Raw genomic sequence first — 13,103 nt, 5'->3', positions numbered from 1 at the left:
ATGGATTATTATGTCAGCCCACTAAGTGCAGACCAGTGGCAATGGGCTGGAGGCGGCAGGGACTGTAATTAAGTCCAGTTTAGCTACTCTGGAGTTTTATAGTTGATCTAATATATCCCGTCATGACTGTTCAGGGTAAGGGTGAGTGGGAAACTTTCTGTCAGAGGAGGAAATGATATTTTGGATGAGAAATAAAGATGCCATGCAATTTTAACAGTTGGAGACCCAGCTAGAGACAGGAATGGCATAAGCAAAGGCCCAGAAACTGGAGAGCATCTGGCCAGTTTTTAAGTAGAAGATAAGGCTAAGAAATGCAATTGAGGGTCAGGATGGAAAAGGCCTTCAGTGCCAAACTGAGAAATTTGTCAAAGTTTCCAGTGGTCCCTGAGCAGGTTTTGTCAGGAGTAGGAGAAATACTCATGTTCATTTAAAATACAGGAAGACATGAGGTTGGCCCTTTGACTGCTTTGGGAGACAAAATAGTGAAGGTTCCTTCCCCTTATTCCCTCTGAGGACTATGATTGTCTGGAGATTTTAACTGTACGTCTGACTCTCTGGGTGAGGCAGCTTGCTGAGAAACAGAGGCTCTTGTTGATTCCTGGGCTCCTTCCTTTTATGGGTGAGAAGTGCCAAGTTCTTGACACCTGCCCTCTCCCCAGTATGTTTCTAGAAACTGTGACCAGTGGGAAGTATGGTTGGGAGGACACTGGTTTAAAGACATGGCATCTTGAACTTGGGATGTCTTGGGTATACCCCTCCCCTTACTCAATACCAAGCATATTGGTTAGGGAGGGAAGGAACCCCAGCCTCTAACTTGTCTCACTGGCCTGCTTTTCATCCATCCTTTGCTTTTCAGTTTTCTTGACCCAGGAAGATCATCTAATATTTTCCTTGTGTTGTAAGGTCCAATCCAGTGGGGTGGGGGTAGAAGCTTAATGGAATGGAAAGACCAGACTTTGGAGCCAGATGGACCTGAGGTTGACTCCTAGCTTCAGATGTTTGGCCTTGGGCAAAGCTACTCCACTTCCCTAAGCCGCTGTTTTTTCATTGGGAAAAGCACTGCCTCACAATTACCTTTGAGGATTCAATAACAAACTACTATGTTGTCACATAGTAGAAACTCAAGATGTTAGTTTCCTTCTCCCTTTTTTCTTGTGAATTTCAGGGTTTTGTTGTCCTTGTTGTTAAGAGAAGTAGGCTGTAGCAGCTAGTGTGGGCTCTGGAGCCAGACCATCAAGATCTGAATCCTGCCACTATCACTTATTGGCTATTTGACCTTGGGCCATTTACTTGTTTGCGCCTTGGTTTCCTTAACTGTAAAATGGCACTAATAATAGTTATCTGCCCAATAGGGTTGAGAGAAGTAAATAAGTTAATATATGTAAAAGTGCTTGGTACAGCCCCTGTACACTCAGTAGATCTTAGGAATTATTGTTATTAGAATATAGGAGCACTTATAAGCTGATAAACTGAAGATAAGGAGGAGGAGGAGCCAGAACTTCCCCTCCCCCTACCCAACTCATACAGGGGACTGTATGACTGTATGGAGGAGACAGAAGCTCTCAGAGACTTCAGAGTAATTGCTGTAGAAGAGAAGGTTCTAGTACCCAAACGGAAGGGAGGAGTAATAAGAGGTCAGGAAGAAGGTAGTGAAAAAAGAGAGATGGGCCTCAGGCGGCTCTGGCAAGCTGGTAGAAGCCAGGGCTTGCTCTCGAGCTGATTTAAAACAAAACGCCAACAAAACACATGTATGACTTCTGTAGGCAAGATGAAGAGGAGGAGACGGGAAATAGTTTAACGTGAACTGCCCTCTCTGCAGGCACCCGCTTGGACGTAGTGCCAGAGCAGGAAACAGCCGGGTAGGCTGGCGAGCCTGCCCTGGAACCCCAGTCCCGACCCTGGGTCCCCCTGGGCGGGCTGACAGCGCTCGCGGGCCGGAGGGCGGGGGCGGACAGACTACAACTCCCGGCATGCGCCGCGGCGGGCGGGCCGCTGCACCTGCTCAGTGGGGCCGCCCCGGGCGCCTGGGTATTGATTATTCCATTGTGTGGGACGCCTCGGCTCCAGCCAGTGAATGAGGCGGAGGAGTGAGGGCGAGCAGGAGGAGGAGGAGGAGGAGGGCGAGGAGGAGGAGGAGGTGGAGGCAGGGAGCGAGCGAGTGCCCAGGGTGAATCAATGGAAACCCCCTCACGAAGCCGGGAAAACACTTCAGCCGCAGCCAAATAGCATTGATTATTTTCCTTCACTTCCCTCACCGCCGTGAATTTATTTATTTATTTTTTCCATCTCCGTCCCTGACGCCCCGGAGCGAGCGCTGGAGGGAGGGAGGAGGAGGGGGAAAAAAAGGAATCAACACATCGGAGAAGTCCCTTCCAAGAGCCGCCCCCTCCCCTCCCCGCCTCGCGCTGCTCGGCGGCCGCGGTTCGACTCCCGTCCCTGCTTCCAGCTGAGGTGTAAGTGCATCGATTTCCGATGCTGCTGGGTTGGTTTTTTTTCTCCTCTCCCTCTCTCTCTTCTTCCCTTCCTTGCTCTTTGGAAGCTCGAGACGGAGGGGAGAGGAGGCGCTCGGAGACTGCCGCTGGAGGGGACGGAGAGGGACGGGAAGGGGCTGGGGGAGGGGAGACGGACAGACTGACGGACAGACAGACCGAGAACTCGGGGAGAAGGGGGGAAGGGGTGTGGGAGGAAGAGGGCGTGCAAGCGGGGATGAGGGAGAGAGAGAGACGCAGGGGTGGAGGGAGAGACCGGGAAGGAAAGGCAGGGGCCGGCCGGACAGACGGAGGGTAACGAAAGCCTAGACGGACCGCGCGGAGCTGTGCGGGGAGCGGGGGTCCCGGAGGGAAGGGGAGGCCTGGTGAGTGCGAGAGCTCGGAGCTGTCAGCCTGGAGGGGCCAGGGTCTCGGCGGCCCCCCGCCGGCTGCGGGATGGGGGAAGAACTGCGGCCGGCTGGCTGACGGATGGGCTAGCCCGCTGGGGCGTGGGGTGGGAGGGGACGCGGATACCCTTAGTCTTCAGTCCTCGTTCGTTTTCTCTGAAGTTGAGCTTTTTTTTTTTTTTTTTTTTTTTTTGGAAAGGTGCGAGTAGGTGAGGGGAGGCCACACAGCCCCCATTCAAGGTGAAGCTTGCTAGTCCTGACCCCCGCCTGCATCCGCTCTTGTCTGCCCCTCTCCCTGAGTAGCCCTATCATTTTCAAGCACTGGACCACGCTTCTCGCTGCGCCTGTAGCCCCTCCGGTCTCTGTCCATGTGTCTCTGCCTCTTGCTTTTGCCATTCTTCATCTCATCTCCCCACCTCATCCATCTCTTGGTCTGTGTGTCGCTGTCTCTGCTTATGACCCTTCCTATCCGAGTGATCCTCTCCTTGTGTGTCCCTGTCACTATGTGTCACACCTTTGCTGCCCAACTGTTCTGCCCGTCTAAGACTCCATGTCCTCTCCTCCAGGGTCTGTTCCGATATCTCTGGCCTTTTCAGGCCACTTTGGAGTTTGCTGATCAGTCATGATTGTGGTGGTCATGGTCAAGGGCCTGGAAGAGTAGGGGGATGGAGCAGATGTGTCTCCCCTCCAAAGACTCTGGTGCCCTTTCAGTGTGGCCAGGACAGCCTCCTCTTCCACCTTCATCAGGGAAGCTTTGGAACTTCCTAGCATTGTTGACTGTTCCCTTTGCCATGTGCCTGTCTCCCCCATCAGAACGTTACCTCTTGGTCTCCTGTGTATCATCTGTCTTTCCAGGAGCTTCCCATCGCAAAACCTCTTCCATGCTGACTTAATTTTCCTCCCTTCCCCCACTTTACCATTGTATATTTTTTCATCTCCCCATTTTGTCTCACCCCCTTTTTTTCATCCATTTCCAATGATCTCTCCACCTTTGTTCCCATAATCTGCCCTCTTCCTACCTTTTCTCCTTGGTCACCCTGAGTTTCTTTTATCCCTTATCCTCTTACCCAGCATTTTAACCCCAGCAGCAGAAGGTACCAGCAAGCAAGGGGCTGAGAGAGGTGGGGGGTATAGTTTGTGAAGACACATAAACAGGCCAAGAAATCAATTTAATGGGCTTCCAGGGGCTTATAACCCCTTCATCAGTCAGTGCCATTATGTCAGTTAACCGTCAACTTTGATTTTGTAAGGAGACATTCTCTAGGACTCTAAGCTCCACCCTGCCTGGTTGGCCCCATCCTTCAGTTCATTCTAGATATCTATGGCTTTTTCTTCACTTTTTAGTTCATCTTCTTCCTGGGCCCCTGCTATTATCATATTTGGATTCAGCACTATTCTTAACGAGGCAGTTTTTATTAGTGTGATAAAAGCTGTCTTATCAAGAGGCCAGGTTCATACAGCCTAAAGAATTAGTAAAGGTGGATAAAGGATCTGGAGAGTTTACCTTGGTTTTAAGCCCATCATTGTTTTTCCTGACCTCAGGAGCTTGGAAGGGTAAAAGGAGGAGGTAGATATGGGCAGAAGATGGAAGATTTCAGAGGCGAACAGAATTACAGAAAGGAAGGGGAGATCGGTGCAATAAACACATGGGGTAGAGAAATGTATGACGGGAGGGACTTGCAAAGGAAGGGAGGAAAATCTATGCAGAATGGGGGGGCAGGGGAGGAACCGAGGGGTGATTAATGGGAAATTGGGAAAATGAAATAAAGCGTGAGTTAATAGCTATACAGAAGAAAAGAGGAAGAGAAATGATAGCATATTCCTAAAGAGGAGGTCAACAGAAATAGCACTATGAAATGAATACAGTGTTAAAGCGGGGGAAGGGAGGAATTGACGAAGAATGAGTTGGGAAAAGAGTATGGTACAAAGGAGGTAAATGGATGGCAAACGGAGGAGTGCTGAGGCAGATCAGAGCTGCACAGAGCTTAAGCTGGTAGGGGAAAGAGGAGAGGATGAGGTATCAAAGGAAACAAATGCCTCTGGTGTGAGGAGGACACAGCCACATCGTGACTGATGCAAAGAGAGTGTGAGGGGGGCGATGGGAACAGGAAGGGATTGGAAAAAAAGCATAGCAGAAATACCACTGGGTGAAGCCCTCAAAGAGAGAGAAAGCCCAGGGATATCTGGGGAAGAGAGAGGGAGAGAGAACCTTACAAACATTCATTCCACTGGCATAATCACTCATTACCCTACCACAGGCTTTTGCATTTCATTCCCAAGCCAGGAGAACACAAGCAAGGAGATGAAAAAGTAGAATTCCCATTTACTTCAGCTGACAGGAACTTGAATCTTCCTAGCCCCCTGAGAACCAAAAGACCTCAAGCCTCTGATGTCATAAATTGCTGGTGTTGCCTTGGCAACCTGACAGGGTGCCTCCCTCCATGATGTCAGAGGCAGCTGCTTTTACCTTGAGACCTGTACAGGAACAACTTGCTGCTTTGCTAGCGGAGCTGTATCATGTATGGGGCCAGGCCCTGAGTCAAATCTGTAGGATTCCTGGCTCTGGTAGTTTGACCTTGCCTCCCTGGAGCTGTTCTCAGCTCAGAACAACAGTTGTCACAGAAAACTCTTGTTTGTGAGTGCCTGAGGTTCACTAGAGCCTGACAGGAGCAAGAGGAAGGGACCCAAGATGACCAGGGTATAGAGGCTGGGGCGTAGAGGTCGGGATGGGAAGACTGAAAGGCAGGCAGAGAAGGGAGAGAACTGGAAACAGCAGTTCCAGAACATGAAAGGAGAGGCTTTGTGAGCAGGGAGGAGAGCTGTTGAAAATGTAAGATGAACCTGGCTTTGGATTTAGGAATGGACGCTAGAGCTGGAAATGCAGAGGGGAGGGGATCAGAGCTGTGTGAAAGTATAAACTGACACAGGGATAGAGAAAAGAGAAGGGTTCTGAAATGCCAGAGGGCACAGTGGATTTTGGCTGTAGAAGGGGGAATAAAAGGGACACTAAGTGAGTCCCTTAGTCTAAGCTGTCTGGCGAGAGACTCAGGGTTAGTCATCGTGGCCCTGTGAGTGGGGGGCCTGCATCTGTCTAGTTTCCAGTTATTTCCCAGCACCTAGCACAGTCTCTATCACACAGAAAAGCCTTAATAAATATCTGTCGATCAAATATTGAATTGATAGGGAGAAGCTAGGGAAAAGAGTTGCCCACCTAACTCTCACCGCCTGCCCCCACCCCCAAGTATGTATAAGTGAGCAAATTGGGAAATCAGAAACTGGAGGGAATGGCTGGACAGGAGTTAACCAATGACAGATCTGAGGCACAGAGAGGAAAGACTGAGTTAGGGGAACACTTGGAGATAGCCAGGGTGACTATGAGGGCTAATGTGGGGAGTCTTTGTAGAGATAATTGGAGGATAACATCAATGAACAGTCCTAGGAGCCCAAGACGAAGATGCGGAGGAGGGTAGAAAGGAGGTGGTTTCCAGAAAAGGTTGAGAGTTGTATCCAAAAAGAGGGTTAGCAAATCTGAATTGGAAGAAGCATCCTCACCCCATTCCCAATCATGAAGCCACAATTGAATTGGTCATACCCACATATACACAATGGCCACAAAGAGTTCATAAATCAATACCAGACCCATTCTAAACACCTGTCCTAGCCCAAGTAGGACATAAGGAAGTCAGCATTGGCCACGTGGGCCAAAAGGCAGAAGGAGGCAGAGGTTACTGCTGCCCAGACCTTGATGTAAAGGACCCTGTGAGGGATGGCCTTGACGTTTGACTGCCCACTGTAGAAAGAGTCCAGAGGTATCTAGGAGAAGAGGGGGAGGCAAGAGATGCAGAGCTCACAACAGCTCTCAGTGAAATCTGCAGAGACAGAGGTCTAAATGCACAGATGCCATAGGGGAGAAAGAGGCACCCAGTCAGGGCGTATAGCCTGTTAATGTGGTGAAGAGCCCAAAAGCCCCTGAATGTGTTGAGAAATCTAGCAAAGATGGAAAGAAAAAGAACAGGGAACTAGGAGCCCTGGGGGAGAGTCTGGCTATAATAAAGGCCAGGGCAGCTGGCGGGTGGGCGGGGGCCTGAACGGAGGACAGTGGTGGCTGTATGCATTGTCAGCCGCCGCCACGGGCTTGGGCAGCTCATATTTTGCAGTAGGCGACAGGCTGTCGACACAGCGGTCCTTTACCTCACCGTTAGAAACTCATTTCATTGATTTTTCCATCTTTCTTCTTGGGCTCCTCATACTAAGCTCAGTCATCCCACCACCCACTTTCCTAGAGCCCCTTGCCTCTCTGGGGAAAGCCCCAGGGAACTGCCTGCCCATCCCTCCTCCACCCCAGGCTGGTGAGGCAGGGGTGACAGATTCAGAGGTGACTTCCAGCCCCCTGACGTAATCCCAGTGGCTCTCAGTGGCCCCCTCGTGAAGGAACTAGTCCGGAGACCAGGGCCCCCATGTGCAGTTGTTTAGGGGGCCCCCGCCACCCATGCTCATCACCAAGCTATACCCTCGTGTGGGGGCTGCATACACCCGGAGGAAGTCATCTTTTTCTGATTACTACTGAGACAACTCAGTACCCCTCAACTTATTTTTTCTTCCAAAAGTCAAATGAGAGAACAAGAGCCCTCTTCTGTGTTTGGACAAGAATATGGGATTACATCAAAGGTAAAGTTCAGGCCCAGAATTCCCAGTAGAGCCACCCACTGGAACATTGCAAGCCCGTGCAATTAGGAGGCCACACCTGGCCCAGGGTGTGCAAGAGCGCTCTGTGGAGAGAAGAGGTGGGTGCATGTAGGGTCTGGTCCTGTGGAACAAGCTGGTATGCAGTCGGTGGGACAGGACGGGTGTGGGCCAGGCATTTTTACTTCATGTGTGGATATTTCCCTAGTGCCTCCTCCAGTCACAGCTAACTACCCTGGGCCTCTCCCTTTGGGGCTGGGCTTGGGCTAGAGGTCAAGAGTCAATTGCCAGTCATTTGGCTTCTCAGTGAAGGAGGGCAGAGGGTGGGACAGGAGTGTTAGATAGTGTTTCCCCAAGGACCGGATGGGGTAAACGCCATTTGCATCCTCAAATTTTTCATTCCTTGTTTTGTTGGCTGTCTGATCCCCCTCTCTCCCCTTGCCTCAGCCTCAGCCTCTGTGCCTCTGTCCTCCTTTTCCTGGCCATGGGTGTAGTCTCGATTTTGCTGCTCCCCTTGACCTATGGGCCTCTCGCCTCCATCACAGTTGTCTGCATCTCTCCCTTCGTTCTGTATCACTGGCCTGCTTGGGCCATGGATGCTTTTCTTCCTCCAGCTTCTTCAGGCTGTGTGGAACCTAGAGATAAATCCTTGTGTTTTAGGGAAAGAAGTGCACTTGAGGTTAGAAGAGAGAAGAGCAGGGAAGGACAAGAAAGGTTCAGGACAGATCGGGCAGGGAGGAGTGGGGAGAAAAAGAGAGTATGACAGAGATAGAGGAGCCTAAGGTAAAAAACATGTGACTTCCAGATGGGAGAGCACCAGAGAGATGGCCGCAATTTAAATGAAAAAGACAGGAGGGCAGTTGGCTGTAAGGACTAAGAATGAAATTGGAGAGAAAACAGGGAGCCTGACCCCCCGCAGGGAAATGAAGACAGCTGAGGAGGAGGGGGGACGAGGGGTTGTGTGCGATGAGGACACGTAAAGCTGAAAAGCCAGGCTGTGGTCTCAGCCTCCGTGTCAGTCCTGAGTTCAAGCCGTGCTGGATTTGACCCTTGTGGGAGGAACTGAAGTGGCAAATTAACGACGATAATGAAGTCACTGCTCCTTGTTTGTCTTTGCTGGTTTCCCCTTGAGATTTGTCCTTTGGCCAGACAGGGCAATGTGGGGGAGGGGAGGGAAAGCAGCAGTGAAGGGCGGGGGAGGGGTGCAGAAAAGAGGATGGAGAAATGGCAATGTGGAGGACAAATCAGGAGAGAGAAAAGGGAGGGTGCTAAGTGAAGGGAAGAGGAACCCAGGAATGCAGGAGAGGAAAGGAGAGGGAGACGTGAAAAGAGAAGGGAAAGGGGGAGAGGAGAGAGGTGCGGAAAGACGGATAGAGAAAAGAACAATGGGGAACAGGAGAGGGAAACGTGGAAGGAGGAGCAGAAGAGAAAGGAGGGAGAAGGAGAGGTGGAATGGAGAAATGGCGAGCGGGAGGGAAAGAACGTGGCCAGGGCTGCAAAAGCTGCAGCTGGCAGGGCCAGTAGGCGGGGCCTCATCTCCATCTCTAATGGCTGTGAAATGAGGTTAGCTCCATTAGAGGCGGCGGGAGTGTAACAAGATCACACTCATTAGGGCTGGGCCATCCCAGTAATTACCACCACCCCAAACACTCCCGCGCCAGCCGGGCCACCAAGCACATACAGGCACACAGCAACACACCCGCATAGGACACCCCGTTGCTGAACGAGAAGCCCAGGGCCCACACATGTGTAACTGGAGGGCCTAGGGGAAATCCAGCCAGGGGCCAAGAATGAGCACCTTCACTAACCCTAAAGAGGTCTGAGATAGGGCTAAACCCAGGCTACCAGTTACCCCAACACAATCAAAAAGCAATAAACATACACATACTCCCCAACTCAAGAATAATGCATGTGGATGAATAATCATCATTTCCATTTATTGATCACATCCAAAGTGTCAATCTCAATAATTATCACCTCAGTGGACACAACTCCATGAGGTACTAATCCCCATTCTCTATATGAAGAAACTGAATTGAGGCTGGCTTAAAACAACTCACCTAAGGTCATTTATGTATTAAGGAATAGAACTAGAATTTGATTCCAGGTCTGTTTAATTCTAAAGGCTGTTTTGTAAAATTTTGTAGAGATGGGGGTCTCACCATGTTGCCCACACTGGTCTCAAACTCCCGGGGCTCAAGCAATCCTCCTGCCTCAGCCTCACAAAGTGCTAGGATTCCAGGTGTGAGCCACCATGCCCCGCCTCCAGACTGCTTGTTTGATGAAGTTCATATGCTAATATGGATACACATGTGTAGCCTTTCACATTTAAGAGACACCACAAATGAGTACACATATCATCATTCAAATAACACTACCTACCATATCTATCTCCCCCTTCTCTCTCTCTCTCTCCATACACATACACAGAATGGTCAGTGCCCCTGCATAGACTGCTGAGTGGATGGCGCCCCCTGGAGTTTCATAAAGCAGTGGTCCTTTTCTGGCCCATCTTACACTAAGAAACAAACTAACTGGCAAACAGCCCTCTAGCAACTTTAAACTCAAAGAAGAGCAGGATGGCACATATGTTCAAAGTGACAGGCATAAGGGCAGAATAACATACTCAAACTCAAAGGCCTCATTCAAAATGCATACCAGCCAGCGTTCAGAAGCTTACAAATTAACCCAAGAGCAAAAGCAGAGGGGTGTGTGGGGGCGGGGGGCAGGGGGAGGTGTGGCAGGCTACCTGAGTTCTAATCTCAATGATTCTACTTCTTTCTAACTGGGAGACCTTAAAAATAACCTGTCTAAAGTCTGTTTCCATGTAAAATGGAAATGAATAGCTCTATCTATTACATCAGATTGTAGCAGAAGATTAGGTGATGTGATACTTGCCAGGGGCTTAGCACAGTGGCTGCCACGTGGTAAACATTTAAAGATGTTGGCTATTATTTTATTATTATAATTAGTTGTTATTGTTGTAACAGTATTTAAATTGAGTCATTAAATCACACAGATTCTCTTTTATAGAGGTCCCTCATGCCAGGATCCTGATTCTGAATTTCAGGGCACAACTCCCTGTCTTTTCAGTACTGAGTGCTCATACAGAAAAGGGTTCTGTGCTGGCTAAGTATGTAGTGTATGAGAACCACATCCAGCAGAATGTGAGTCTCTCAGTGCACTATAAGATCACACAGATTAGTGCAGCAGAGCAGCTTCACACTGCAGTCCTAACACATCTAACACTGAGGGAGATGGCTGGGCAAGAGGCTCCTCTCCTGGACACCCACCCCGACAAGTAGCAGACACTCTGCAGCACACCTCAACAAATCCATGAAAACATGGACAGGTGTGGTTTCTGTCTACAGCTTCCTTTCTCACACCTTACCCCATCCCTAATCCCTCATGCCCACCTGCCCAGTTTGGTGCCAGAGCTGGGAGGTGGAAGAGATTCAATATTTACATATGCAAATCCAGATCCAGCTTCATTCCCTCCTCACTTGCCTACCTCTCCCTCTTTCCCTCCCTTCTTCCTCCCTCCTCACTCACGTCTACCTTAGCTGTCTCTTTACCTTTTATGACACTCCTTTTCCCACATGTCTATCTCATTCCCTGCCATACTGGTTTTCTGTCTCTCTTTTGGACAAAACTTATCTTGCACAAAGTAAGCACTCCCTAAATATTTATAGAAGGGGGGAAGGGAGAGGCCTAGGAGAGATAGATAGAATATAAATAAATGGAGGAACAGGATTACTGGGGTTTTTTTGGTTTGGTTTTCTTCTTAAATATAGAAGGTAATAGAAACAGAGAAAATGATAGTTCTAAATGCAGGGATGACTTGGAAAGGGTATTTAGGACAAAGAGAGAGAAAGAAAAAAGAAATGCAGGGACAGGCCAGAATAGTTTTGATCCAGGTATTAGCTACTTCTGTACCCTGTCTAAGTGTAAGCCTGGGCAAAGCTTCCACTCTTTGCTCTGGGGTAATGACAGGTATCTCTAAGCCCAGCAATCAAGAGGGCCAAGTAGTAAGTGAACTCTGCTGCTGGGTAGGCTAGATTGAAATCCTGTCTGCCTAAGATTCTGCCCTCAGAAAGGGTAGAGAGTAGATAATGAGTCTTGGTCAAGACTGCTGCACTGCCTGTGAAAGCCTCTGCATGTGGTTGGGTTTGGAGAAAAGGAGAGAGGGAGTTTTGTTTTCTGGTTTTTGCAGGGGAGTTGAGGAGGCGAAGCAGAGGAAAGTTGTCAGCCTCTGTGAAAACACCTTGCTCTGCTCTATGGGAGGAGACAGCCAAGAGAGAAGGAAAAGAACTACCCTCACTGAACACCCAGGATATGCACTTTACACATTACCTATTTTGATCTTCACAACTGGGTAAGGAAGGTATCATTATTCCCATTTTTCTAGACAAGGAGACTGAGACTCCATGAGTAACTTCCCAAGGTTGCACAGCTAGTGAGCGGTGGAGCCAGGAATGAATCTGGCTCCGCATGGATCCAAAGCCATGTTCTTCTGTCTTGAAAAAAAATAAGGCTTATCTAGTTAAGATTTTATTTGCTGTTTATACTAAACAATCCCCCTTGTTAAGGGCACACACACTTCATTTTTACTCTTTCTCTTCTCTCCATGGCTGCCTCCTCTTGGAAGCAACAGGTTGAGACAAAAAGGGGAGAAAGACCAGAGCAGAGTGAGTGTGGAAGAGAGCAATGCCTTAGGCAAGAATTTCAGAGAGAGGAAAGAAAAAAGTAAAGGTCCTAAAATTGGCTCTGAGTAAGGAAAAGTGGGTAGATCAAACAATTAGAAAAGTGAAAGGCAAAAATGTTTAGAAGGCTCTGATGTGGAAATCATTGTATGCAAATTTTAGGCAAACTTGATGGTGTCCTGACAGACTGCTGCACTGCCTGTGAAAGACTTTGCCATGTGGTTGGGTTTGGAGAAAAGGAGAGAGGGGGTTTGTTTTCTGGTTTTTGGAGGGGAGTTGAGGAGGAGAAAGCCAGTCTGTCCCCCATCAGGCCTGCACCCTCCTTGATGATGTTCCCTCTGTAACCACTAGGGAGCAGTAGTGTTTCTTTTCCTCTCCTGGTGGGCCAGAGGTGGGAGGGGGCTGTACCAAGGGGAATCCTTGCTTTCCCCTGGAACCCCCTCTAAGTTGTACCGGTCAGTACCCCCCAGCCTGAACCCACAACCTGGCTACCCTTCAGTGAGGGGCAGATTGCTCAGACTTCATGTTTTTGGTCCTTCCTTTGCCCTTGTCCGTTTGGCTCTTGTAAGTCTCACTGTGTCTCCCCTGTCTTGCTTGGTCTCAGAGCCTAACTTTTCAGCTTTCCACTTCTTTTTCTGCAACTTCACACCTGAGCCTTTCTGTCTGTCTCATAACCTCTCCCCATCTCTGTAGCTTTCTGGGTCCTAGCATATGTCTTGCAGCCTCCTGGCTCCCTCGTGTCTTCCTTTTCTAAGTATTGTATTATCTGCCCACAATATTTGCAGTTCAGTAGTTAAGACTCTGTATCTTGTATGTCTGTGGAGCAGTGACCCCCTCGCTGA

At 49.3% G+C, this 13,103-nt stretch overlaps 1 protein-coding gene across 1 annotated transcript in view; it reads left to right on the top strand.

Annotated features, from left to right (window-relative positions):
* The first annotated feature begins 2,037 nt into the window (after window positions 1-2,037).
* ZFHX2 (zinc finger homeobox 2) overlaps window positions 2,038-13,103 on the top strand; it is a 28,083-nt gene continuing 17,017 nt past the window's right edge. Inside the window, exon 1 of the mRNA XM_069463648.1 lies at window positions 2,038-2,453. The gene's annotated coding sequence lies outside the window, so the exon portion shown is untranslated. The remainder of the gene's footprint in view (window positions 2,454-13,103) is intronic.

The sequence above is a fragment of the Eulemur rufifrons genome, chromosome 2 (genome assembly GCF_041146395.1).
Source record: "Eulemur rufifrons isolate Redbay chromosome 2, OSU_ERuf_1, whole genome shotgun sequence".
Taxonomy (NCBI): Eukaryota; Metazoa; Chordata; class Mammalia; order Primates; family Lemuridae; genus Eulemur; species Eulemur rufifrons.
The sequence above is the reverse complement of the archived record's forward strand: the minus strand, read 5'-3'. Positions and strand labels throughout refer to the sequence as shown.